This window comes from Crocodylus porosus, unplaced genomic scaffold (genome assembly GCF_001723895.1).
Source record: "Crocodylus porosus isolate Cpor-Errol unplaced genomic scaffold, CroPor_comp1, whole genome shotgun sequence".
Lineage (NCBI taxonomy): Eukaryota > Metazoa > Chordata > Crocodylia > Crocodylidae > Crocodylus > Crocodylus porosus.
Window position 1 is genome coordinate 21,444,728 of NW_017728915.1, and position 26,322 is coordinate 21,471,049.

General features: G+C 39.4%; 1 long non-coding RNA gene across 4 annotated transcripts in view; it reads left to right on the forward strand.

Annotated features, from left to right (window-relative positions):
* Nucleotides 1–26,322, forward strand: part of LOC109310573 — a 72,710-nt gene that overhangs the window by 1,558 nt on the left and 44,830 nt on the right. For 3 of the 4 annotated variants that reach the window (XR_002101252.1, XR_002101254.1, XR_002101251.1), the window contains 2 exons: nt 11,422–11,552; nt 20,288–20,338. This is a non-coding gene — a long non-coding RNA (uncharacterized LOC109310573). The remainder of the gene's footprint in view (nt 1–11,421; nt 11,553–20,287; nt 20,339–26,322) is intronic. The other variant, XR_002101253.1, reaches the window with a different exon arrangement.

Consider the following 26,322-nt stretch of genomic DNA (forward strand, 5'->3'; position numbering starts at 1 on the left):
CGCTGCACGTCCACTTGGAGGAGACTGTTTTCTTTGCGAGTTTAATATTAGCAACTATATTTTTTACTTGGTCCAACCGGATCTGATGATTCCTGCGAAGATCCCCCCCGCCCCCCATCACTCAAGATCTTTGTTCATTGTTCATTGAGTGTGGAAGGCTGCTTAAATGGGGGCGGGGGCAGAGGCCCCCTGGCTGGCTTGAAATAGTAAACCTGAATGGGGAGGGTGGCTGGGAAAGTGGACATTGCAGCTTTAATTAACTTCAAGATGCTCCAGCGAGGACCAGAGCGTAGTAGTGACGTTGCCTCATAAATCTGTCCAGTACAGTGTGTTGCACTGAACTATTACAGTAGCACCATCGCCTTGAATATTCACTACCTATCCGGGAGCAGATTTGCATAATTGGATCTTTTTGTTTTTTTGTTTTTTGTTTTTTTAAATGAAACTCGTTTGCCAAAAACAAACCAAAAAAAAAAAAAATCCAAACAAACCAAAAACAAACCAAAACCCACGTGAAAACCGCGGCGATCTGCATGATTGTACAGGGTTCAAACATATCCGAAAAGTAAGTGACCTGCATAAGTACATCAATAGGTTAAGTGCAAATAAGATGAGAAGTGCTTCTGAAAGCTGTACATTCCCGATGTGGTCTCTGGGGTTGTTTCTCAATAGCGGGATTTTTCTGTAGCCTCAGGGGTTTTAGGTTTTCTGTCTGCTTTCATAACTTTTTCTTTCCTCGCACACTTCTAGGCAAGGTGAGGCTTTTGCACAGTGTCTGGGTACCTGCGTGGATGTTGGGGGAGAGGCAAAGGTTGACAAATTGTGATGCTTGGTATTTGGGTTGTGTAGTTAGTTGCAGCTGCTGTGGGAGCTAAATGTGCACTGCTTTCATGTTTCTGCTCATTGGGCAGCTCATCACTAATACTTCTGATTACTCAAAGGGGGGTGTGTGTGTGTGTGTGTGTGTGTGTGTGTGTGTGTGTGTAAGTAAAACAGTTAACTAACCTAAGCTCCTGTTTCTCTATATTATAGAGGCAATTAGTTTCTTAATGCAGTTCCCCCTCTCCATGTACTGTAGTTTACTAAGAGTAAAGATCACTGGAGTATTTTAAAATGCCTGAAATATTCAAGTGAATTTGTAAATGACGTGTGACAATCATTCCTTTAAACTAGGTGGCTAGTTTATCATTCACTTGTTTTGCTTTTTTTTCTTTTGGGAACAGAGGCTTGCAAATATGTTTTAAATAATAAGATCCTAGTTATTGGAGTGGCATCAAGATGAAGTTTAAGCATCAAGACATTAAGGGCATTGCCTCCTGAGAGGGGGTACAGAACAGAAGTGTTAAGGCCGATTTGGTCCAAGTTTTACACAATGTTTCTCTTCCCTTCTTGCTGAAGGCCGTTTTAGTTATGATGTCATTCTGATAGTGGAGAGCAAATGTCTCCTGATTCTACCATTAAACGCCTGGCTGATTTGCCTGATAATGATAGCATTGACGTCCTGCTCCTTGATAAATGCAAGCCCTATGAGCCCTATGAATTAACTTTTTTTTCCCCACAGATGAGAGTCAAGTAGCTTTAGGACCCATGAATGTAGCAGCAGTACTTGGACAGATTACCTGGATCCTATTCATTTCTGCAACAGCAACCACAACCCCCTATCCTTCCTGCCCGCCCCCCCCTCCTCCCCCAACCAAAACCTCTCCCTAAATGCCACTTTTCTTATAATGCAGTCTGGGCCTGATCTTCAGAGCTGCTGAGTGTCCGAGTGACTTGAGATTGAGTTTAGGTGCTTGGCTCCTCTGGAAATCAGGCCCTATGTTCAGTAAACAGCTGATTTGTTTTTCTTAACTTAGACAACTTGAGAGAGCAATCTGATTTGTAGTCAATACAAAAGCTTGTTGTTTGTTGTCTTAATATATTGTCTAGTTTTCCTTTTATTATTCGTGGTTTTTTAAATTCACCTTATCAAGGTTGTAATATTTGTTGTCATTTACTCTCTCTCAGAAAATAATTGTAAATGAAATCAATCTGGTTCTCAGGACAGTGTAAACAGAAAACAGACCAAATTGGGAACAACCACTTAACGTATTGATTCATGTTTCAGGGCATTTTGTAGAAGGGGACAGTTTGTGGTACTTGCTCTGTCTTCAGTTCTCTGAGTATGACTTAATGTTTATATTGTTGCAAGTAAAATGGAGCTTAATGTTAATTGTTTAAAAATGTGCACTGTTTTAAACTCTTTTTCATTTACTGTTCTGAGGATGACAATTAACTTAACATCTGTATGTGTAAGAGAGGTTCATTCCTATATTACATTTGTCGAAAATGCATCCAAAATCTTTTCAGACTCAAACAGTGTTTGGCAAAAGTGTCCCTGAAGATGCAAGCCATTATTACAGAAATGCTGCATTAAGATGCCTTTAATACCTTTGCAATTACTTTGTCTACTGTAAGAAAGAAAAAGGAATTGTTCTACAGGCTTCTTAACTTCTGAGCATACTTGAGATCCCTAATGCTCAGCAAGTTGTCCGGCATTGTCTTCACCAAAGACTTTTACAAAATGAAGAGCCTGATTGTCATATTTTTGTCCATGCTAGAGGCGAATTACCCAACCCATTCATTATCAGAAAGGAAAGTGAGTAGTCTGGAAGTTGCAGCATCACTACTACTGTTTAGCTTGCAGCAGTGAAGGCAGCGCTGAGATTAGAAAGTGTGATCTTCAGTACAGAAAGCTGACACATTAGGTTGTTTACCCACCATGGGAGCCTTAGGTGACCAAAAAAATTGCATTAGAACAGACTGTAAAATCCACTAGCCCATTAAAAAGGGCTTGCTTGTTTCTTAGGAAGCACAAGTTTTCCTCAAATGTAAGAAAATGGGTATAAGTTATTTTTCCAAATGTTGCCTTTTCCTTAAAGTTGGCTGTGAATTGCACAGGTGTCTTTAGAGTGCCTTGACTAAGAAAGGCATTTGCATGGATTTATAGGAACTTTATAAAAAAAAAAGAAAAAAGAAAATAGTAAAAGGATTTATTTTTCAAGTTTGAATGAGGACAATTACAGCTTTTTAGCATCTTCTGATTTAGCATGTTTTGGTAGGACTTATAAGTAAATTTAAATCTTAATTTCTGAATTTCTCTCAGATTTATGAATAGCTGTATCTAAGCTCTTCATAATGCTAAAAACAGTATGATATTTGGAATGCCATTTTCATGTAGTCCTATTCACACCTTACATTTTCTTCGTATCTTTTACCTCATTCTCTTTAAGGCATTTTGCGACTCTGTTTCAAAGGTGTAAGCAATTTGGATTCAGGAGAGAAGCAAATAGAGAAAAATAGAATATGTATTTTCCCCTTTATATAAATATGAATAAACTTATTTCTGGCAAAAGAAGATGAAAATCCAAATTCTTTCTAATGAAGACACTCTGGGCACAGATGTTCACAGAACAAGAAGAAAGGATGAATTACTGTGCAAGAAAATCTACTTATGTAAAAGTAAAATAATTTGAACATGGTTATTGGATGGTCCTGGGGACACTGTAAAAATGAGCTGTGCTCGTGTAAAGTTAGGTGACTGAATGGTACATGCAATTGGTAACAGAATAAGGAACTTTTTGTGACTCAGTCACTAGACGGAATCTGACCTTGGCCAGAAGGGATTGAAAGCAGTACTGATCAGATGGATGTTTGGGGCCCAACATGCAAAAAACTGGTGGTGTCAGTCCATTTCTTAGTGTATCACAAAACCCTCCACGGCACTGTTAATTTCATTGCCAGGTTCAATCAACAAAGCTAAACGCTGAACGAATGTGGAGATTAGAAGGTCCCTTTTCGTTTCCAGCAGCGATGCAGGTCACGGAAGCAGCACACTGGTAGGGCAAGGAAGAGAAATCTGCCCCTACTCGGCTCTCCCAGTTCTGTACACAAACAGAGGGCTCCCAGCAGGGAGAGCCTCCAAGACTGGAATCTTTCACAGGTGTTAAAATTCGCTTAACATTTCAGGTGCATCTCATGGACTTGCTCGATAACCAGATGCATCAAAAAAGAAAAAGACTTGTGGCAGCCTAATTATAATCATCTTAGTAAGCCGTGCTTTTGGGGCCTTGAAAGTGTTTTGAAATCACTGATTTTTTTTTAATAGGTCTTAATCTAAATACACTATGCAAGATTGTTTTTAAAGAGCTAAGTTCACTAGGTCAGGTAGAACTATATTAAAGATAAACAATCCTGTTATAAATACCCCTACAGTTTAAACAAAATTAAAACACCCCAGTTAAAATAGCCCCAGCAGCATCAGTAGTTGATCCCTTTTGCACTGTATGCTGGTGCATTTATGATCCCTGGTGAGAGTCTTTCAACAAAAGACAAAATAAGGCAAATCTTTTCATATAAATTGTAAAACAAACAATATTGTTTTTTATGGTAGGACTTTTCGTTGATGACTGTAATATACTGTAATTCTTAATAACAGTAATGGGGTGCTTAGCCCTGGGGTAAGTCCCACTTTACACCTTGTTGGGCAGCTGCTTCAACCACATGGCACAGTCCTTTAGTTCTCACTTCTTCCCCCTAATCCCTAATTTTTCCTAAATTTGCCTGTGTCGTGTCTTCCCAATGCTTAGCTAATACAGCATACTCAAGCTACATACATGTGCTTACATGTCCACAGTGCTGAGGCAGGGTCAGCAGTGCCATCCCCGTATGTGGCTATATATTAGGCAAAGAGATGTACAATTCCACCCTAAGAGCACATTCCCACAAGTGGGAAATATGCATTTCCCCAGGGACAAATGTGTGCTGCTGCTATTTGTCCCCAGGAAACCCCTGTGCGCATGTGATCTGGTGTGTAGCATGTTGCCTCGGTGGGCGGTGGGGAGGCTGGCCCCAGCATCCTTACCTGAGATCCTGGGGGCACGTGGGGGCTGCAGCTGCAGCTACCCTGCAGCAAGGAACCTGGCTGGCAGCTGGAATGTGGCTCCGGCTAGCCAGGCTCTGGTTTTGGGGGTGCAGCGTCGCCACATGTGCTGCCCTGTGGGGTTTTCTGATCCCAGGATCTCCCGGTGTCAACCCCCAGCCCACCCACGCTGCAAATTAACAGTGTGGGGAACGTCTGCACGTGCAGTGTGTGCTGTGGGTGGCACCGCACACGGGTCCACAGTGTCTCATGCTACACGTGTGCGCTCATCTGGATGTGCCCTAAGTGGCTAAAGTTGGTGCCTATGGTAGAGAAGTCCCAAATTAGAGCCTCCTTTAGACAACTGGATCAGTGATGATGTGATGCAGTTTCATGGACGGGAGAAACTGGGACGGGGTGGTGAAGTGGCTAGACAACAAGTCAGCGACCAAAGGGTGAAATCAGGCACTCCATGTTGCCTAGGCACGTGAATGTGTCCTGGACCTGCTAATGTTGAGGGGAGTGCTTTTTCCAACTTCCATTCACTAGGGTTTCACTGAAAGTGACTGAGATTTAAAGGAACCGTGACTCTTTATTCCACCCTAAGTTTGCCTCTGCCTTACTACTACTTTAATTATAGTTGTGTTTATTATACTTTTTCACTCTGGTGAGCATCGTGGTTCTCGCTGGAGCCCTTCCCTCCTATTTTACATCCCGGAGATGTTCTGCTGCAGTCACTGTCCTTCTGTTTGAGGATGACTGGAGCCCTACTGAGCTCATCAGTACTGCTCTTCAGTCATTTAGAGGGGGTGTTATGGAGTAACACATTGCAGTCCCTCGCAACAGGGGCTAAATATATTGCCTCTTCAGTAGTTCTGACCCCTGCTGGTCTTGGAAGTGAGAGTCTGGGAACCAGACCTGAGTAAACCACATGGCAGCACCACACCAGGTTGCAGGGGAGGCCTTACATTTATTTTTCTAAATGATAGTATAATTTGTATTAACATTTTATTTCACTGTCATAAATTGGTCTCCATAGATTTGCGCTGACATTGCTACCCTCAGTCTTATCATTGTAATATCAGCCATCACAGATGGTAGGCATAGGTGTATAATATGTCCTCTTAAAATTTAAGAAACTCAGAGTAAATAGGAAACTCCGGCAGAATTACTTCATGCAAAGGGTAATAAACATATGGGATAAGTTACAGGACAGGCAAGAGAAGCAAAAAATATAAATGAGTTCAAGAGAAACCTAGGTTTGTTGCTGGAGAAAAAGTTCTTAAGAAGTCTGGTGGAGAAAGGGGGATGTGGATTAAGTTTTAAATTAGAAAGGGCTGGCATGTTGGCATGGCTCTTCATGTTCCTAAGACTGCTTATTTTTGATAGAGCTGCACGTATGTCCAGTGTTTTGATTTCATATTCTTGTGCAGTGGTAACATCATCTCTGTAGACATGCACTGCGGTTCTTGAGAGCTCTGTAATAGTCCTAAGTTGTAAGGCTGTGTAAAACTCAGGGCTTGTTTATATCAGATGTTTTGTATCACATCATGACAGCAACACAGGTGCAACAGTGAAATCCCTTGTGGAAATCAACTTTGCTGAGGGAAGAAGTGACTTGAACTGCTGTATGTCTGTAACTGGCTAAACTGCAGCAGTGGAAAGTACTTTGCTTTGGTGTACTCTACTGCAGCTTCACGGGTGAAAAAATCACTAGTGTAGTCAATCTTTCCGTGCGTTTTTTTAAAAAGGTTTTGCATGAGTACTTTTACTGATTTCAATCTGCATGACTTCTCCTGAGCTTCTCTTTGAACAGTGAGTTTGCTCAAACCCTACATTTGAAATAAAATCTCATTTTGAACCGGCTGCTGCTGCACTTGGCTTTCCATCAAGACCATGTTTAATGCAAAGAGTTTTGATGGAAAACTATAGGTCCAAGTTCAATGAGAAAGTGCAGGAAGATTAGTGAAAAATGTGGATCAATCTGGTATGCCTTTCAAGGGCCTGACACGGCTCTCGTTGAAACTGTTAGACAACTTGCTGATTTCAGTCAGACCAGGGCTGGGCCAATAGGTATAACAAACTCCCCAAGTCAGGCGAGGGAGGCTTGTGTAGATTCTTATTTAATTGTGGACGCCATTCACAACTAAATTGTTTTTTAGTATCATGGATACATGTCCTCAAGCAAATGTGAGAGATTGTGTTTGAATCAAACTTTTTTCCTGTTTCATTATTTCAGTTACAAAAAGAAAGAAAGAGAAGGATCTCTGAGAAGGCAAAGGGTGAAGGGATCTGTTCTTCATAGCTTCACCTGGATTATGCTGCAGTAATGGCATTTCTCTAGGTATTAATAAAATCAGTGGGACGAGAAACTTCAAAATCTTGGTCCAGCTCTATTGTAACATAACTTGTATCAGCTCCTGAAACTTTTTTGCTCTCGTCATTACTGTTGTGGAAGTTGTTCCTATCAACTCTTTTGAAAATATTTCAGGTTTTTTTCAAAATATTCTTCAATTTTGTTAGAATTGATAAGAATCTCTGTTTTATTTAAATGCAAAAACCTACATGCACGAGTATTTTCTATATACAATACCTGAATCTTGCACATGCTGTTACATGAATTAACAATAGGGAAAATAAAACCACCCTAGATTTTTATTTTATTTTGTCTTTATGTTACTTCTGGTAGTATCTTTAGTTTGCCTGGTACTTCCCAAACACAGGAAAAAGCGTGTTTCTGTCCAGAGCCAGTTAGAAATGTTTGTGTGTGGGAGGGGTTAGGTCAGCAAATGCCAATTCATTGAAACCCAACTGATAACAACTTTCATGGAGAAGGGTTTCTGGGGTCCAGAGTGGAATTTTTGGTTCAGATCAAGAAAGAAAACCTTTGTTCACCTGACTCCAGCCACTGGGCACTCACCTGGGATGCAGGAGACTTAGCTTCAAATCATTCCTGTTGTTCCTGATATGGACTAGGGACTCTTATTTCCAGGGGTCTTGCATCACATATAAGTGTCATTACCCCAGCCTCTAGTCATTTCATACTAAAGATGATTTGGAAATATATAAATGTTCACTGGGTCAGAGTGAGCGGCTTTAACCTGGTGGTTGTGGCACTCGGGTGGGATGTGGGAGGCCTGTTCAAAATTAAGCAGAACAAGATGCTATTGTGCAGTGGTTACTGCGTGTTTAGTACTTGTATAAACAGGTAGTTGTATAAACAAGTGCCAAAGAAATGTACAGTAACCCGAATTACTGTGCAGTAGCGCCAGTGAAAGCCTTTTTGTGACACTACTGCACAATAGCCTAATACTACTGCCCAGGAGCGTCACGTGATGGTTTTTGCCATCCAATGCTTCTGCGCAGTAATATCAGGCTACTGCGCAACTGGTGTCTTGTGCAGACGCACCCAGAGATACCTGGTTTGATGCCAGGTGCGCGCCCTAGCCACCAGGGTAGTAGGTTCAGTGATGCAGGGTGTCTCAGTGCTGAAACATGTATGAAATCCTGGGAGAGTGAGATGGGAAGCTCATGTACTGCCCAGCCCTGTTTCTGCCCTGTAGAAAGCACAATATCAAGGACTAGCAGACCCAGGGATGTGGGGCTTGGAGCCAATAAACAGAAGAGTGGAAAGGTCAGCTAGGAATGGGCCACATCTTGATAATACATGCCTATGGATTTTTGTTGCTACTGTCACCAAATTTTTTTCAGAGCTGAACAAAGCTGATGTACAGGCCAGTCCTGCATCACTCTATTTTTCCTCTCCTTCTCCTCTCCCTGACTCCTTATCCCTGGGTGTGTGGGAGATGTGGGTTTAGGCCACTATATCATAAACTCCTTGGGGAAGAGGAACTATCTCAGTTCTATTTGTACAGCATTGAGCACATTGAGCCTGGTAATCAACTGGCAATAATAATACTGTGTGGCTACAGTGTAATATCACATAATTAGACATGACGTGCCTTAGGGGATTCAGCGAGGCGGCTATGTGAATACTTCCATTCCCATGAAGAGACTCCCATTTTTTTATGGAGAAACCTCATAAGGTTCCTCACTTCAGAGTTTCCTTACAAGCCTCTTTTCAAGGGAGGAGGATTTGTTAGGCTCTGGAATGGGAATGAGGTGAGAATCCAAGCAGAGGGGAACCACCATTTCCTTTGACAGAGACATCAACTTTGATAGCTCTTGTCTCTTCATACACCCTTGTTTCATTCAACTTCTCTGGCAGCAGGATCCTGGCAGATCTCATGCTGCATTGGTTGGTTCCCCTTCTGGCTGCTCTATAACAGCAATGGAGGGGAGCCAGGGGAATAAATATAGCTCTGATTTCCAGTAGTAACCCCCTGCCAGATTTCTACACAGAAACCTGGGAGGTCAGCAGGGGGAGAGGGAAAAAGGCAGAGGTAGTTATGGAGCTTGGACAGGCACTGCTTGGACTTACCCAGCAGAGGAGCATGACTGTAATGTAAGGGAACAAGGAACTATACTGCAGTGTGGGAGCACACCCCTCCTTTTTCATGGAGAGAAGAAGAGATCTGGCCATAACAGGGATGGTTTGCACATTTATTTTCAAAAGCAATTTCCATTGGCTGCCCTGTTATGAAGCAAGTGAATTAAATTTGAGTATTTGTCTAAAAAATAAACTTTATTTATTTGCAAATTTTGTTGTTTTCTTTTATGCGCTTTACCCTGTTTGGAAGAATGAAATCAGTTTAGTCGGTCTCTCTTTTTGTTTCTTGCCCGTTTCTCTTTGGCTGCCATGCACTTGCACAATGCTGCAACGCTTGGCCAGCAAAAATGTTTACAACAAAAAATGTTTTCAGTGGGATTAAAAAAGGATCATGGAAACATTTCTATTGGTCTTAGATTTTTTGTAACCTTGATTTTACAAAACCTAAATTAACTTGACAGTGTCTAATTTTATCTTTAAAACTGAATAATATGTTTCTGATATAGCTGTCAGAGAGAATAGTAGCAAAAAATACTCTCTTATGACCTGATTCAAAGTCCATGGAAATACATTGATATCTCACTGTTGACTTCCATTGTTTCCAGACCAGGCCCCCTAACCTGTATTTAGGAATATCTGTTAATTTTGGTAAAGTAGGCTTAAAAATTGACATTAGGGGAACTTGTTTTCTTTAGGCACTGAGTCAGGTTTTTTTCTCTGCAGTGTGAGCAGGACTTAAACTAGACAGGGTTATATCTGCAGCCCATATGCAACAGTAATTCTCATTGGAGAAAACAAGGACTGTTTACGGAGAGCTTATAAAATCAGTTCCTTGGAATGTGCACTATAATAAAATATCAGCTAAAGGTTATCGTTCATATGAAATCTATTAAATACTTAAAAAAATCTAACTGAGAATGCTATTTGAGATGTATGTTCAGATGGGATTTTAATTATTTTGGTTTGCAATATGTTTGGTAACAAATGGCTGTTTAGGGGACTGTTTAAATCCGTAAGTCTTGAAGGCTACCTTATGGCTCTGTTCATCCCAAGTTTGCTTCCATGACTGCAGAGCCCCAGAAAGCAGTGGAAAAGGTTCATGCACACAACATAGGCCTTGGCCTGGTGTTAGTACCCAAGCATCCCCACTTCCCTTTCTCTGAAGTGCAAAAAAACCACTGTATAATGCATTTAGAAGAATGAAATTCTAATTAATGAGTGCTACGTACCCAAGCAGGCACATAGCAAAGTGCATACTGGAGGTTGGTGGTGTTGCTGCAACTGCAAGGACTACCTTCGTTCAATGTTTCACCAAGCAGCTACAATATGCGAGAGAAATGGTCATCACTTGAAAAATCAAAATCTTCTGTGCTGGTATGTTGTAATTACTCTTATAGGGCCAGGAAAGCAGATACTTATTGCCAACTTAAGCGCCTGTTATCATGAACGGTCTTCACAAAGTCAACTTATCAAGGATATTAGTAATTGTTTTTGGGGTCAGAATCATAGTTGTCTTGTACTTGGGTACTGTTTGTTTATGTCTGAATTTAGTCAATAATATTCAGTCTGCTAGATTAGGCTAAAGCCACAATCCTGTAAGAAATAAGTTACTGTTTTAAGAAAGGTATTCCAATTTTTTTTTTTTAGCATCAACAGACTATGGGCCATTTCCAGTTTTATGATGCTAGCACTGATTTCTTCAATAGTAATAACTATTGAAATAATTTCACCATTAATTTAAATATCACTTCTGTTCAGTGAAATAACTTGCTAAATGGAGTTGAATGACCAAGCAAACTATTTCTAGGAGATTGGTAAAAATATGGTAAATTATTTAAACAAATACATATTACTAGATTTGGGAACCATTTGTTGATAAGTATGTTATGACAGTTTGAATTCTTCTCTTCTATGGCTACTTTGAACATGTAGAGAAGACTGGATGTCTTTACAAAAATGTTTAGTCCATTTGATGTATGGTATTCTTATAGATTATAGCATTTGTTCATGTACCTCATTTAATTTAGATCATACACAAATGGTTTTAATATCGTATGGCCTATTTTTTTAGGTTGTGAGAGAAGATTTTCTATTCTGAGTTTAATTGTCCTGTCTGGAGAAAGTTGGTCATAGAGTTTAGTCAAACCAAAATGTTACAGTCCAGAAGTACAACAGAATTCTAGTCCTTTGATCACAACAAAGGTAACTTTTTGATGTTGTTCCTTATAAAATAACTGATACATGCATCCTTAGAAGATATTTTCTGTTGTGATTAAATAATTTATCACTCCCTAATTTATGATTTCATCATGTGTGCTTTAATTATGTTTTTAGTGGAACAGAAATTTCTGCATTTTTTAAAATCCAGAGCCAGCACAGAGCACAAAAACTGTGATATATTTATGGCTTTGGATCTGCTAGTTAGAGTCTTTAATACGCTCAGACCTTGTCTTTTGTGTAATTTTCACCAGTGGGTAAAGCTAAACCTAACAACAAGCCAGAGGGAAGCTGGAAGAAAGAACCCAGGCCCTGCAATGGGCTTTCTTCACTCCTGGGCCTGTTACAGCAAAAGTTTAGGTACTAGCACTCCATTGGGTCCACTTCATGGATGTTATGCCACCATGTGGGAAGGGTATGTCACCAGAGGAGTGAGCCAGCAGTAGAAGAAAAGTATGTAGCACAGTAAGGAAGGGTGAGTGAATAGCCTAGTGATTATAGGAGAGTTTTGCATGGGTCTCTGTGGTTTGAAGAGCGATGCCCTTCTCTTTCACTATATCACTCATAGTCTTTTCTGATTTAAGCATATTGGAGAGGTTTTGTAAGACACGCTGTGAAATTTCTTCTCTTGTAGGCTTTTCTGCAGCTCTTTATATTCAGATAGCATTGTTTGAATAAAATGGAAGTAACTTAGGCTTGTTAAATCAAAAGCTATCCTTGCCTCAAAAGCTGCTTGTACCTTTAGCTGGATACATGGTATTACTCGGTTGTCTAGTTACAGCATGTAGAATTTAGTCCCCTTCAGTTCTTTCCATTTAGGGTATGCTCCCTATAGAGATCATTACGTAGTAGTAGTATAGCTTTTATATATTGAGTAGGAATCATTAATTTCTATAGAAATAAGAAGGATTAACAGCAGTGCATAGTCAATATGAAAAACCTTACTAAGATAATTTGTATTTAAATGTGAACAACATTAATTCTAAACAATCTTCAGCCCTTATTGAGTCCAATCATTGCTGGACATTTAGGTGAAGAAGGCTCTTCTAACTTATTAGTTTATTATCAGAGGTATTGCTAACACTTAAACCTTCTGATTAGGGAACCCGGTTACCCATTATTCTATTAGGGCTACTTCTACTTCAGTTAAAGTCCATAGTGAAATATCCATTAATTGTAGTGGGAGTAGGATGAAGTGTGAATGGAGGCTGACTTCTGAGTAGAGGAGTATGCATTATACCCACACATCCACACGCACACTTATTACTATTTTATCTTACTATATTGTATGAAGTTTCTGTCTATTTTCAAATAGCTGTATGGCATATCGTTATGAGAATGTGTGTTTATATATACAATATAAAGAAGCTATGTTTTGAATACATGATCAAGAAATTAATTTAAAAGAATAAAACACTTTTAAGTAGGGTTGTTTACATTTTCCTTTTAAATTAAAGATTTTTGATCTTGTGGTTTCCTTTTTTCGTTTATATGTTTGCAACAAGGCAGTATTTTAACCAAACATATTTAAAGTTTGGTATTCCGTAACTTAGGAATTGTATTACATTTATGAGGGGAACTTAAGTTTGTTAAATTATGAATAGCTTGTGGTTCCTCACTCTTTGTTTCATCAGTAAAGTTTCATGTTTTGTAAACATGAGACTAACATTCATGTAAAGAATGTCAGTTATTTCAAGTTGTTCAATGAATAAGCATGTTATTACAGTATGATAACTCCACCTGGGTTTCTTTAGTTGGTCTTTTACTGAGCTTTTCTTTGTTAGTAAGTAAGGGGTGAATCATATCTTTTCAAACATTGGTGCATTTAACCCCAAATACGTATTCTGTCTTTAATCAGCACAGCATTTAAACATGAAGTCAGTGGGACTTAAGCATGTGCTTAATTGCTTTGCTGAATAGGGATGAGGTTAGACGTGTGCGTTGTTGAACTGGGGATCCTGATTTTAAACTAGAAATAGCTGTCTATGCCTACAGACCTCTGACCCAGGTTGTTTTTGCTTTAGAAGCTATAATCTATATTGCAGGACCCATCTGTAGGAAAGTGAGGTAATACAGAGCCATATTTTCTCTACCCCCATGTATCAAATTTCGGGTCCAGACTGCTTTAAAAGGTTGTTTGTGGTGTTAGCATTACTTCTACATTGTCTGGAATTTTAGTTCTTTAAAAAAAAACAAAACAAACTCTGAAAGGCCACAAGAGCAACAACAATAACTTTGTAGGATTAAAGGAGATTTCAGCTTTTTATTTCAGATCATTGTGCCTTGCTTCCCTTTCTTTGCTAGAATGAATGAGTGGGTATCTCTTAATCTCCTTCCCTCTTACCTTGACTTTTCTGGCCACATTCCACAGGTCCCTTCTCATACTAGGATTTACTCATACATCAGCAAAGCATCTCCCTTGCACAAAGCTGACACTGGTCAGGAAGCCCATCATCTGTCTTGCTACTAGGGGTAACAAGCTAGGGTCACTCACATGGTTCCCAGAAGGGAAGAAGTGGAACCCATGAGTTTTCTGGCCTGGATGCATATGGTACACAACCTGGATCCATTCCAAGACCAGAAACTGAAAGTAAGGAGGGGTTTCCTAAGGTCTGGCTGCCTGATTCTAGGAGGACTGGTGAGGACACCGAGCCTGCAATCTTGCCAGATTCGTGACTGAGTTCAACTGGGACCTAAACTCAGGGTATAGCTCAGGTCCAAGGAGAGTGGGGAGCAGAGATTGATCTTTGAGGGAAATGGGAGTAAAGGAAGGAGCTGTGAAAGATAGAGGGTATTTGCTGGACAGTCCAGGTGAGGAGAAGAAAAGGGGGCAAGAGAAGGCCAGTTTGCCAAATCATAGGAAAATGCAGTCTCCATGCAGTAACATCAGAGCAGGCCAGAGCCATAAAATAGCTCTTATTCCCACAGGTTATTTTGAATAAATATTTGCTGTTTTAATTTTCTTTGCAGACCTTGAATATAGAAGTCACTGTGGTTTCCTTTCACTTTGGAACTTGGTAAAATAAAAAAGATCTTTACCAAATATTTTAAATGTAAACCTAACAGAACATGAATCTAAAACTGTATGAATCCTAAGAACAAACACTACCAAACAGCCATGTCCTTCCCTCCCCACTAGAAGCTAAGGGCACTTTTTTGTCAGAGTACAGATTAAGATTAGCTCACTACCTCTCTAAGGGCTCTGTTGGCCCATTCCTACCGCAAGCTGGGAGTCCTGTCTCCTTTGTGGCTAGGATACAAGCAAAGACAGAGTGGAAAACTTTGAAAATCAAGTGAATACCAGGTACATTTAGCCCAGGATTAGCAGTTGGGATTCTTGAGTGTCATCTGAACATTGATTATTTGTCAGATAGTGCAATTACACTTAATGGAGGGCACTGCTCAAGAGCTACATAGTTTAACTAGCACACTCTGTTTTATGCAGTGTGCCATGTTCACTGTCACAGCGGGAACGTGAGTGGTGTTTGACACTGGATTGCTGTAATATCTTTCCAAAGCAGTCACATATCACAGTGCTGACAAAACTCACAAAACTTTCATCCTGTCTTTTTTGTAGCATCGGGCTTGCTTACGCTCGCCAAAAGGATATGCTTGCGAGAAATAGTGTAGGGCTGGAATATTGTGTAGCGTGTTGTGTGTATGTCAGTGAAGTGAGAAGAATGTCACACCCCTGCTGTTGCCATGCAATGCTACCACAGCTCGGGGCACAGCACACGTACTGTGGCAAATCACAGTCCATTATCGATCATGCGACAGACCTACTGAGGGAAGCAACAAAGCCTGCACCCCCAGCTCTAAGGTCCCCCTCCACCACGTGGCAGAAAAAGAAAGCCAGGCCTAAAAGAAATTTCAGTTAAAAATAAAGATTGGGCAAATTACACATCTCTGTCCTTGACTGAATCCAGACAGTGGGGGGGAGGATCAGGCGTGGCCCACTCCAGACTTAAGCAGGAATTCTTCAGCGAAACTTGGGCCAGTGTTATGCAGGAGGTCGGACAAAGTAGATCAATAAACCATCCTGGCTTTATAGGCTAAGGGTAAAATCCTGGCTCCCTCGAAGAAGGCACTGGCAGCTTTGCTGTTGATTTCAATGAGATGAAGATTTCATTCTTTGGCTGTATAATAAGGGACTGAAGCACTTCTTTGCTTCCTGCCCCGACTGTATTCCATTTAATGTTCTTTTAATGGTTTTGACATCAGCAGCCTTTGTGGAAGAGACTGTTGTGGCACCTTGAAAGTCCTGTGATTTTGGAGCCTAAGAAATCCCCTTCCAAAAGCTCAAGGCTAGTAAAGTATCATGCTTTTTCCTTTAGTGAAATGATCACTACGAAACACTGCAGCTTTCTTCTCCTTTCCCACACCAGAAATGTTGCTTGTAAGCTTTCGTGGTCTCTAATGCATATAGATTTAAAACAGTTCATCAAAGAAATCTGACACCCTAAATATGATGCTGGTTCAACTAGGTGCTTGGATACGGTGGGGAGGAGTGTGCCATAAATGTCCAGGCAGAGAGAGTACGTATAATGTATGCGAGATGAGTTTCTCTGTGCTAGGAGAGGGGCTGGATACGTAGTGATTTGAACCTGGATCAGTCTTGTATTAAAGTTGGAGCATCAAGTTGAATCAGGGCAAGGTGTGGGGCTTGGTTTCTCTCCCAAGCTGATGTCTAACATTTTATCCAGAAAAAGAGGGAAAACTCCTGAGAGTACCCATTTTGATGGGATTTTCTTCATTGTAGGTCAAAAACCCATAGGAAAGGCTGCAGTTTATAGGTAATATAAGCCCATTCTATTTCAGATATGACCTGCTGTGAAAAACATAGGGATGGATTCAGGCATTCACATCTGTCTTAGAGGACTTTCCAGGTGGAAATATCAGCTAGTTGGCAAATAGATTTGAAACCGAGCGATGGGTCTGTTACCTTATTGGTTCTTGAGGCTACCAGTTTTATAAAGTGAAGGCACCCAGTGGGAGTAGAAACCAGAACAGATTAGAATAAGGGTTTTTAACAGCATCCGTACATTCAGATTTCAGGGTCCCTGGTCTGACCCATCAGCAATGCCAGGAGGTACTGTACTTTAAAATGATCAGGTTAGTGGCCTGAGGAATGTTGTCCCAGCTGCTCTTTCAACAACTCGTAAGGGGACCCTCACATTTTGAAAATGAGGTCTGCAAACGTATTTGACCATTTGTGTGGATGAATATTACTTGCATGCCACTGAATTAATTACTTGAACAGTTCTAAAACTCCTGGCCTGAGTGTCCTGTATCACTGGAGAAAAGCAAAGTTTTGAACAAATAAGTCATTTTCTCGTTTGAATATGAGAAAATGACTTATTTGTTCAAAACATTTCAATAGGATTTATTTTGAACTTGAATAATGACAATAGTTGGATTTGATTGAAATATTAATGTTGGAAAATTAACAAACAGATCTAAAAGCCCCCCCCCACAACAGTTTCTTTTTGTGCTCTTATAATAGTTATAGTGAAGACTTAGAGACCAATGCAGTTTTGAAAATTATATATTATAGCCAAATCTGAATTTCTCTGTGGGGCTGGCCAATGTGTGCAGGTTGATGTCCTGAGATCGGAAATTTCAGTGGAGAATGCGGTATTAGGATGTTTGGTTAAATCTCAGAGCTAAATTGCTCCTGCGATATTCTAAAGTCCACAGATAAAATTCCATACTTATATCTAACAATATGGCTTCACACTTTTATTTTTAAACTCTTCCTGCATTCATACGGTAAGTCCTGTAATGACAGCTAAACTGAGTGTTGATTTCATGAAAAAAAGTTGTCCTTTTGTGAAAAAAATTCTAAAATCGCATATTCCATCAGTGCAACCTGGTAGAGCACCATTCGTATTGTACAAATGAAAATGTGCTCTCCTCATCTGTCAACGCAGTATGCTGAAAAATGAGCATATGAAGGCAATTTGAGTGTTGAACCTTTTTTAATTCAACACATCATTTGGTTTCAAAATAGTTAAGTAAATTGTATTAAATAATTGTAAACATTCCAAATAGTCATCCAAAACAAATCATATTTTGCATAATTGTAACTTAGAAACAAAATATTAAAATATAAATCAGAGACAAGTAAAAATTAGTAAACAAACTCGTGACTTCATACACATTTAAGAAACTCACTCAAATAGCCTCAGTAGAAAATTATCAGGGTTAACTAAATCTTTATAGCTATTTAGGAAATGGAATAGAATTGCAGAAAGTGTATCAGGTTAAAAAATACTTTAAAATTATTAGAATTATTTTATTGCTACATCTTTTAGAGTGTTTATTTTCTGCCTTGCCTGTGAGGTATGGTTTATGCAATGCAATAGGCCTTTTTTTTAAGTGCCTAGAACTGTGCTGTATGACCAGTTATACAAACGGGATTTTTGCTTGGAAAGTGTCTAAAATGAACTCTGGTCTTTGGCTTCTTTTTCTTCCTACTACATTTTTTGGTAAGAGGTATCTTTAAAAATCAGACCAACCAGTTCAGAAGGAGTCTAATCTTCCATTTCCCCAAAAATGTAGAGTAGGTTTATTACAATTTAGACTTAGGCTCCCTTAGACTTATGGGAGTCTTTCATTAGAAAGCATACAATTACAAAGCACACACTTTACATTAAGAAACAGTAAATGATATCATAATTGTAAATGACATATCCGGTATAGCAAACCTTATGTATTCTTCAAAAGAGAATGCAAACGATAGGTAGAACAAAGTAAAATCAATAAAACGACATCGTATGAATATATCTGGTTCATTAGTTACGGGAAAATCTATTCTGTTCAATTTCAAATCACATTCTGTGTCTGAAATGGATAAATAAAAAATGTTAGGCCCCAATTCTGTAGTCCTTTCCCCCCTTTGAGCCTAATGACAGTTTTGAATGAAAAAGGACTTAAGGAGTTAGCTCTAAATTAACTATTGTGAAGCATGATTTCCAGCACACACACTCCCAAATGGGTTATATCCATAACGTAAATTTATTGAATGGTGTTTTTATTATATACTTTTCTACAATTTTTGATGCATTTTAAAACAATAAAAATAACATTACAGTTTAAGAGACACTTTTTACTTACTAAATGGTAGAGTATACCTATCCATTCAAGATCTGAACCTTGTAAAATGTGTCAGAAGGTTGCCAGTCTATTTGATTGCCTTCATGGTATGTTATATTTAAGCATATTAAATAGTTTGGGGAAAAGGAGTATCAGGAAAGAATATGCATGTAAGACTTCATCCCTAAAATTTTGAAAGGGGTAACTGGTTTTATATCTAGAATGTTTGATCTCTGAACACCAATTGTTAGTTGATTAAGGTCAATGATAGCACTTATTCAGTCCTTCTATTGACTTGGATCATGTGATAAATGTGATTGATTTAAGCACAGAACTGCTACTTTTCTATTGTAACAGTCTCCTGTATAGAGCCAGGTTTTACATTAACATGAGATATTTATACTGTATTTAAAAGCAATTCATTCTTTCCCTGCACAGGTACCAGTACCATTTAACACATGCAGAATTGCATATTTCACCAGTGCCAGCGGGCTTGTGCCAATGTTAGATGTACCCTTTGTTTCCATTTGGATAGGCTGAGATTTAGAATAGCAGATAATAACATGCAGTGTGTATTATTGATGTTGTCTTAATTGTCTTATTGACAACTCACTTGCACTTGAAGAGGCATGCTAATATTAGATGTTTTATGAGATTGCATATATTTTCCTGACTGAAACCATAGCTGCAGAATAGCTTGAAAAACACAACAAAATCTTACCTATTAAAACCTCTAGAATTTCTTTTTATTTTAAAGTATATTCAGGATCATCTCAGTTCTGTTTCTTACTCTAGTTTGTTCAACTTTCCCATAATAACTGATAACTAAGCTACTTATATTTAGAATATTTATTCTGAAAGGGAAGAATAATGCACCATTATCCCCCAAATAATTGCCTTGTGTGTGGGGAACAATACATTTGAATCATATTTTAAGGTGTATGTATGTGAAAAGAGAGAGTGTAGACTTTCTTGCTCATTTCAGTGAAAGGGGAAAGTGTAGGTACACGTGCATACAGTCTAAACCGGCGTGTTGATTCTGAATCTACCTGTTGTTGGGCTGTGTATGTTTGGATTTGATTTCTTATCTGCAGGGTCATTTGGATGTTGAACTAGTTCAGTTATGGTCGAGTTGTATTTTCTGTTATGTAACCCCATGAATTTACTCATGACATCATTAAATGTTCAAATCAATTAACAAGAATAAAACTATCCTGTGCATCATTGTGACCTGATAAATGCACATAAGGACTAAGAGAGTGCTAGGAGTGATCACTGTCTGAAGGCTTCAACATATTAAACATACTACAGGTTTCTGCTGCTATGGGTCCTTCTGCCTTTGTACATGTTAGTCAACGTAAACTAACGTATGTTGTCACCAGGATTGTTCTCCAGCTGCTACTTTTTCTCATTCTCCAGTCTCTAACTTGTCTCAAGTGGGGTTCTGTCATGGATTGACCCCTCTTCTCACAAACTCATTGGAAAGCTGAACCAATATGTTTCCACTCCATTGTGAATAATCAACTCTGCAATACAAATTCTGCTTTTTTTGTTTGCTTCCTTTGTCAAAGGAATTTCAGAGGATGGCAACGTTCTTCAGGTTCACTTTCTCCTTGTTTTTCTAGAGCAAGTGATCTGATTGATGTCTTGGAGAAAGCTGGGGTTTCACCCAGGAGGTAAGTAGTGCAGTTTTACCTTTCTCCCCAGAATCTGCAGTGGCAGCTAGTTGTTTCCCATACCAAGAATATTTCTGTACTGAGGGCATGTCTGCATGGGACAATAAAGTGCTGTGCAAGCTTTCAGAGCTAGCTTGGGCCCTGGAAGCAGTGTAACTACATTTGCATGGTAATTTGCCTCAGTGACTTGGTATCTCTGTACAACATTGCATCATTCTGTGTCCACATGCTTTCTAGGGGGCAGAAATTTAGCGAGTGCTTTCTAGAGGACAGTAGTTTATACCACAACGTTCATAAACAATCACCATCTTTTCAGTTCTCGCTTGCCTTGAAGCTGGGCCTAGTTCTGGCCACTTTTTACAGTTAAGCTTTATTGTATACTCTTGAACTCAAAAGGAAGGTGCACTTTCTTTCAAAATCACATCTTTGGAACAGTCTTTCAGATCAAGCACTTGAATAAGGATCTTGCTTACTTTTTGAAGCGTTGTCAAATGTAGAGATCTCTCTCTCTCTCTCTCTCTCTCTTTCATGCAACAGGCCAGGGTCTGAAGCCAGAGATTTATATCTCGGGGCGGGAAGAAATGAAAGAAGGCTTTTCTATACCTCAGTTATTGAAAACATACTGTCAAACTGACCCTGCATCCTTTATAAGCCTTATTTAATCCGTCCAAATCCAATCAAGAGTCTGCAGTTTGGGGGTCAGACTCTCTGGTAGGGCACCAACCTTGTGTAAACCACTGGTGTAGTCTGGCCTTAACTCTCAACCATTTGAGCCTGCTTGCTTCCCAATCTTTAGAATGGGGCAAGTAATTCTTGCCTGCTTTTGAAAAGTACCCTGAAACCTACTGATAAAGATAAGTGCAAATTATTTTTACATCCTTTGCTCTACTAGCGTGAGAGCATTTGAACAGATTTCGAATTTGACTTAGCTACACCAGTGGGGATGGGGGGGATTTTTTTGTCATGTGTCATGTAGGCAGTGTGTCCTTCCTTTGTGCTGAATTTCTGTATTGTCTGAAACCCTGCACTCTTCATACAAAGCCGCTTCCCTTATGATTTTTGTATTTTAGGACTTGTTTCTGCCTCTCTTCTTGCAGAACTCATGCAGCAGAAATTCTTTTCTGAGAAATAGTCCCATTTCTGAGACTTAGATATGTTGTGTGGTTGCAGTGCACTGCTAGCTTGTCATATCCTTCAGACCCCTCTTCTTTCTTCTATTGTATTAGTGCACAGTATAGTCAAGGCAAGTAATGTTCAGTTTGCAAGTTCCAGACTGGATGCCTTCCTGAAAGATGCTGAAGAGCTCAGTCAGAAGTTATGTGTTCAACATAGAAACCACTCGGTGAAATGGTTTGGCCCATCATCCAGGAAGTAAGACTATATAATTATAAAGGTCTTTTCTGGCCTTAATATCCAGGAATATCTTAGATGCAAAAGTGTCCAGTTGGGTTTCTTCATGTGCTAGAGCTGTTTCAGAATCTGACTGTCTGTTTTCTAGAATAGGCAGTCTTGACAACCACAGATTTTTGGTACCCAGGGCTTTTCTGATAATTTTGCTTGAAGAACAATGACGACTAATTTGTTAGTTGCATCAAAAAGACATTCATGCTTACACTGTAGTCCCATTTACAGAGAAGACAATTATTGAAAGATGGAGGTTTTCCAAAGGAAACTAGGGGAAAAGGAAATGTAACCATTTTAGTGTGGTGAAAAAAATCCTTGTGTCATAAGTTGTATAAAGTCTTCTTGGGGCAATGTTGAAATGGTTGATGATTACAATCAAGATGCATTAGATTTCTTCCAGCAGTATAAGTGTTGTAATTTAATAGGAAAGGTTGGGCACTCAGATCCTTAAAAGCTCAGACTAAAGACTCAGAGAAGCAGGATAGTTTGTCATTATATTGAGGAATTTTCAGTTTAGTAGAACTCCAGGGGCCGAGGTAGAAGCTGTGAACATGACATTCATTTCAGCAATGGTGATGGCTGTGTATATAAACTACCTCATGACACCAGAAGTCACCTGTTCTTCTGAGTCCTGATTTTTTTCTAGTACACTAAATGCAGCATTCCTTATTTCAGGAGCTATCATGAGAAGAAGACCTGTTATAGCAGATGAGATCAGTGAAGTGCATTCTACTGCAATTGTACCAGCACCTGGTTATGGTGTGATTATTGTACTCTTGGCTGACATGAGGAATTGAACTAGGGATCTCCACAGCTAATATAGCCTGAGCTAAATGTATGGAGTAGTAGCTGTGGCTGTGACAGACTTGCATCCTCATGCCCAGCTAACATGCTGCACAGTGGGTTACACTAGCAGATACCTAATACTCAGCCCACAGGGTGCATCTACATATGCACTTTACTGCAGTTGGCTAATTAACTCTGCAGTAAAGTGTCACTGTCTACATGAGGGCACAGTACATTAATTAACTCTGCCGTAAGATATTACTATCGGGGACAGTACTGTCCGATGGCAGAGTTATTAATTGTGGTGAAATACACACTTACCCGGGCATAAATGGCACCTGATCAACTCAGGTAGAAGGGGGCCAGACCCTTGCCTGCTATCTAGCCACATGGCACCACATTTTGGGTACTCTTGTGCCCTAGCCAGCCTCTTCTCTCCCAGGAGGCTGGGGATGACCCCGCAAGCCTGCTGCCAGCCCATGCCTTCTCCACCCCAGCTCAGTGCTGCTGTCCCAGGTGCACATGTCGACTCTGTGCCCAGGAGAACTGTGCCATTGTTTATTTTGTCACCTTAATTTCACATGTAGGTGCATCCACACATTTTCTCTTGCAACTGGACTTTTCTGTCCAGTTCAGTTCACCACACTACAATAGTTAAATTTCCTTCTTCCCTAGTTGATGAAGGGAGTCTCTGCAATAGCAGGGTGTTTTGTATTTTCCTCAACATTTAAAAGTAGTGGGAATCCAGAGAAGGGGGAAGAGAATGGCTTGTCGTCGTGGTAATTCCAAAATGACCCTGGAGGCCAGAATTGCAGTGAGTGTTCAGATGACTTGACTTCTACCTCTTTATCTCCTGTGCCCATATACTTTTATTTCAGGACATCCTTCCACATTCCAGATTAGGACAATTCAGCTTACATTTTGCCAAAAGAATCATGATGAAGGTTGGCACATCAGAGATGATGTTATCTTCTGATATCTTCTTTGTGCCATAAGCTGGTTAAAGTGTTCTTGGGACAGTGTGGGACAGAGGATGGTTACAAACAGGATGCATTAGATTTCTTCCAGCAGGATAATTGTTGTTGTTTAATAGGAAGGGTTGGGTACCCAGATCCTTAAACGTTCAGACTGAAGGCTCAGAGAAATCGGATAGTTTTCATCTTAAGGAATTTTTATGCTTTGAACTTGAATAACATTTGTAGGTTCTATATTTAGTGACTATGGAAAGGTTGTGCAGTTGGCAAATAGCTGGTTCTGTTGTGTGTATTATCTTATCAGATAGATCAACTCACTACTTATTAAATATTCAGGACCTGCATTTCATTTAAGTGATTCTTGTGTAGAATTTAATTAAATATATCTCAAATACATAGGTTTAGATTTGCATTTGCAAAAGTGGCTACTGATTTAAGGCATCTCTCTCCTCCCCTTCCCCCCCACCCTTTTTTTTGGATCTAGGACCTGATTTGTTGAGGTGTAGCAGTTCTGTTGAAACTGAACTCCTCTAGAAATCGATCACCAATTGTCCTAAGAATGAAATCCAAAAACTGGGGTAACCAAAATCTTGAGCCAGCTGAGGTTAATGGTTAAAATAGTATCAAAGAATGAACACAAGCAGAAAGCTAAGGTGAACTACATTAAAAAAACACAAAGGTAATATACGATGAATTAAAATTCCAGTCTTATAAACCTGGAAAATGTGTGCTAGAAAAAGTAGAGTAGCATGTCTTCAAAGGTTGGTTAGTGCTGAAGGTGACAGAGAAAATTAATGCACATGAATGACAGTTGCTCCTCAGAGAGTCATCAGATGCAATAGTGAAGAGTCTTTTTGCCTTGAATTCCATATAAGTTAAGAAAGTTGTTCATAAATGTTTGATGGAACAAGATGGACACTTGCCCCAGGTAGGTCTGAGGTTTGACCTCTGTCACAAATGGTTGCAAGAAGCGCATTCTCCACAAGGCCTATTAGATTTAATTTCCTAATAGGATGACACTCGAATGGCTAAATCTTCAATTTCTTTGTCTTGCAGCTTCACTTCTCTGTTGGTAGATCTAAGGAGATTAGGCATGCAGGACACAGCCTCACTATGTACAAAGTTTGTATCAAATAAAAGGATTCAATTTTCTGCCAAGTTGGGGTTTAACCTCTCCTAGATCCTGAGTTGTGCATAATTAATGTATTTTCAATATCTTTCGGCATTTGACTTTCAGAATTCTCTCACAGAATTAATCTTAAAGATGTTTCAGTATTGTGCCTTCAGGAAGACAACTTGCTTTTAGCTCATGCCATAATTTTTGGTTTCAGTTTTTGGATGTCATGTATCACTCTGATTAAATGTCTTCTTCCTGCAGAAGGCCATTCTCATAGAAAAAAAAATCTAGCTATTATCTAACAAATGTGTGGCAGTTAGCATTAGCAGGGGCTAGTATCTTTTTAATGGAACAATCTCTTCCATTTTGTTGCATGTGAACAAAACCTGTTGCCTACTCTATATCATCAAAAAGCTTGTCCAGACTGGGCAGTTTAAGGTTGATGGACGAGTTGACAGTTCGTTAAACCAAACATTTTCATTCGCTATCAGTGCTTTTCTGGGTATTTGCTATTAGTAAATCTGCACAATCACACCAGTAAATAAGACATGGTTTTTCCTCTCCACTTGCATGGACAGCTAATGGTGGATGCCCACTCTCCAGAAAAAAGCCAGAATCTTTCTGGTTTTAATTTTTGATTCAGTACCACATCAAAAGTGCTGCCACTGATACTACTGCTTTCCAAATAAGGTATAAAAATATTTTCTGTTTATTTTAGTAGCTATTCAGGAACCAACTGGTGGTAATAGGTATGACCTATACCGTTTTACATGCAGTAGCAAGCTCCCTAGCCTGTTGAGTCACTATAAAGTTTGGGATACACATTCTTTGAAGATTACTTCTAAAGAAAGGCATCTAAATCCTTAATTCGAGATTCTGTCTATTCCTGTGGTGTTTACATTCCAGTATGGCAGAAGATCACTGAAGAAAGAAAAGGTGAAAATGCACTAAAAAAAAAAAGGTTTCTCAAAACAGGTCTCCTTCAAAGATTTTGAATCCTCTACCTCCTCCCTTCTTGTAGAGACTGGGATTAATGTTCTGTGTAGGAAAGAATATACATTAGTAGATGACTGAAGAGTTCACCACGGTGCTGTTAGTTATAGAGCCCTAACACAATGAAGTACTGAGCAGCATGCTACAGATAGTATCTCCCAATGATTACAGCTATGTCATTTTATATTAACACAGCTGCAAAGTTAGTTACTTCTGCTCTACAGTTTATCTTCATACTCTGTTTTTACTTGCTATTTAAAAACTAAAGCCGAATTATCTCCCAGTTTTCGCAGTTTCAACTGTACAGTAAATGGATCAAATATTTCAAATTGCTTGCATGTTACTTTACTACATGCATTTTAATAGGAGAATTAGACTAGTCACTCTGCAGCACTGGTAGCTAGAGAGACTCCTCTGTTTAGTTTTGAACTAATACTACTTAAAATATGCAGCATTTTTTTTAATTTTGTGTGAATATGGTGTTCATTAAAGGGACTAATAACAAAGGCTAGCGCTTGGCACAGCATGGATGTTATGCAAGCTTTCCCACACACAGTTCTGCCAGTACCCCTCGATTCTGACCTGCAATAATACCCTAGCTATTATAGTCCGGGGCCTTGCCTGAACAGAGTCTGCAAACTGTGTCAAATCACGTGTATGTGTTTTTCTGATATAGACAAATGAGACATTCAAACTCATTTTCACTTGTG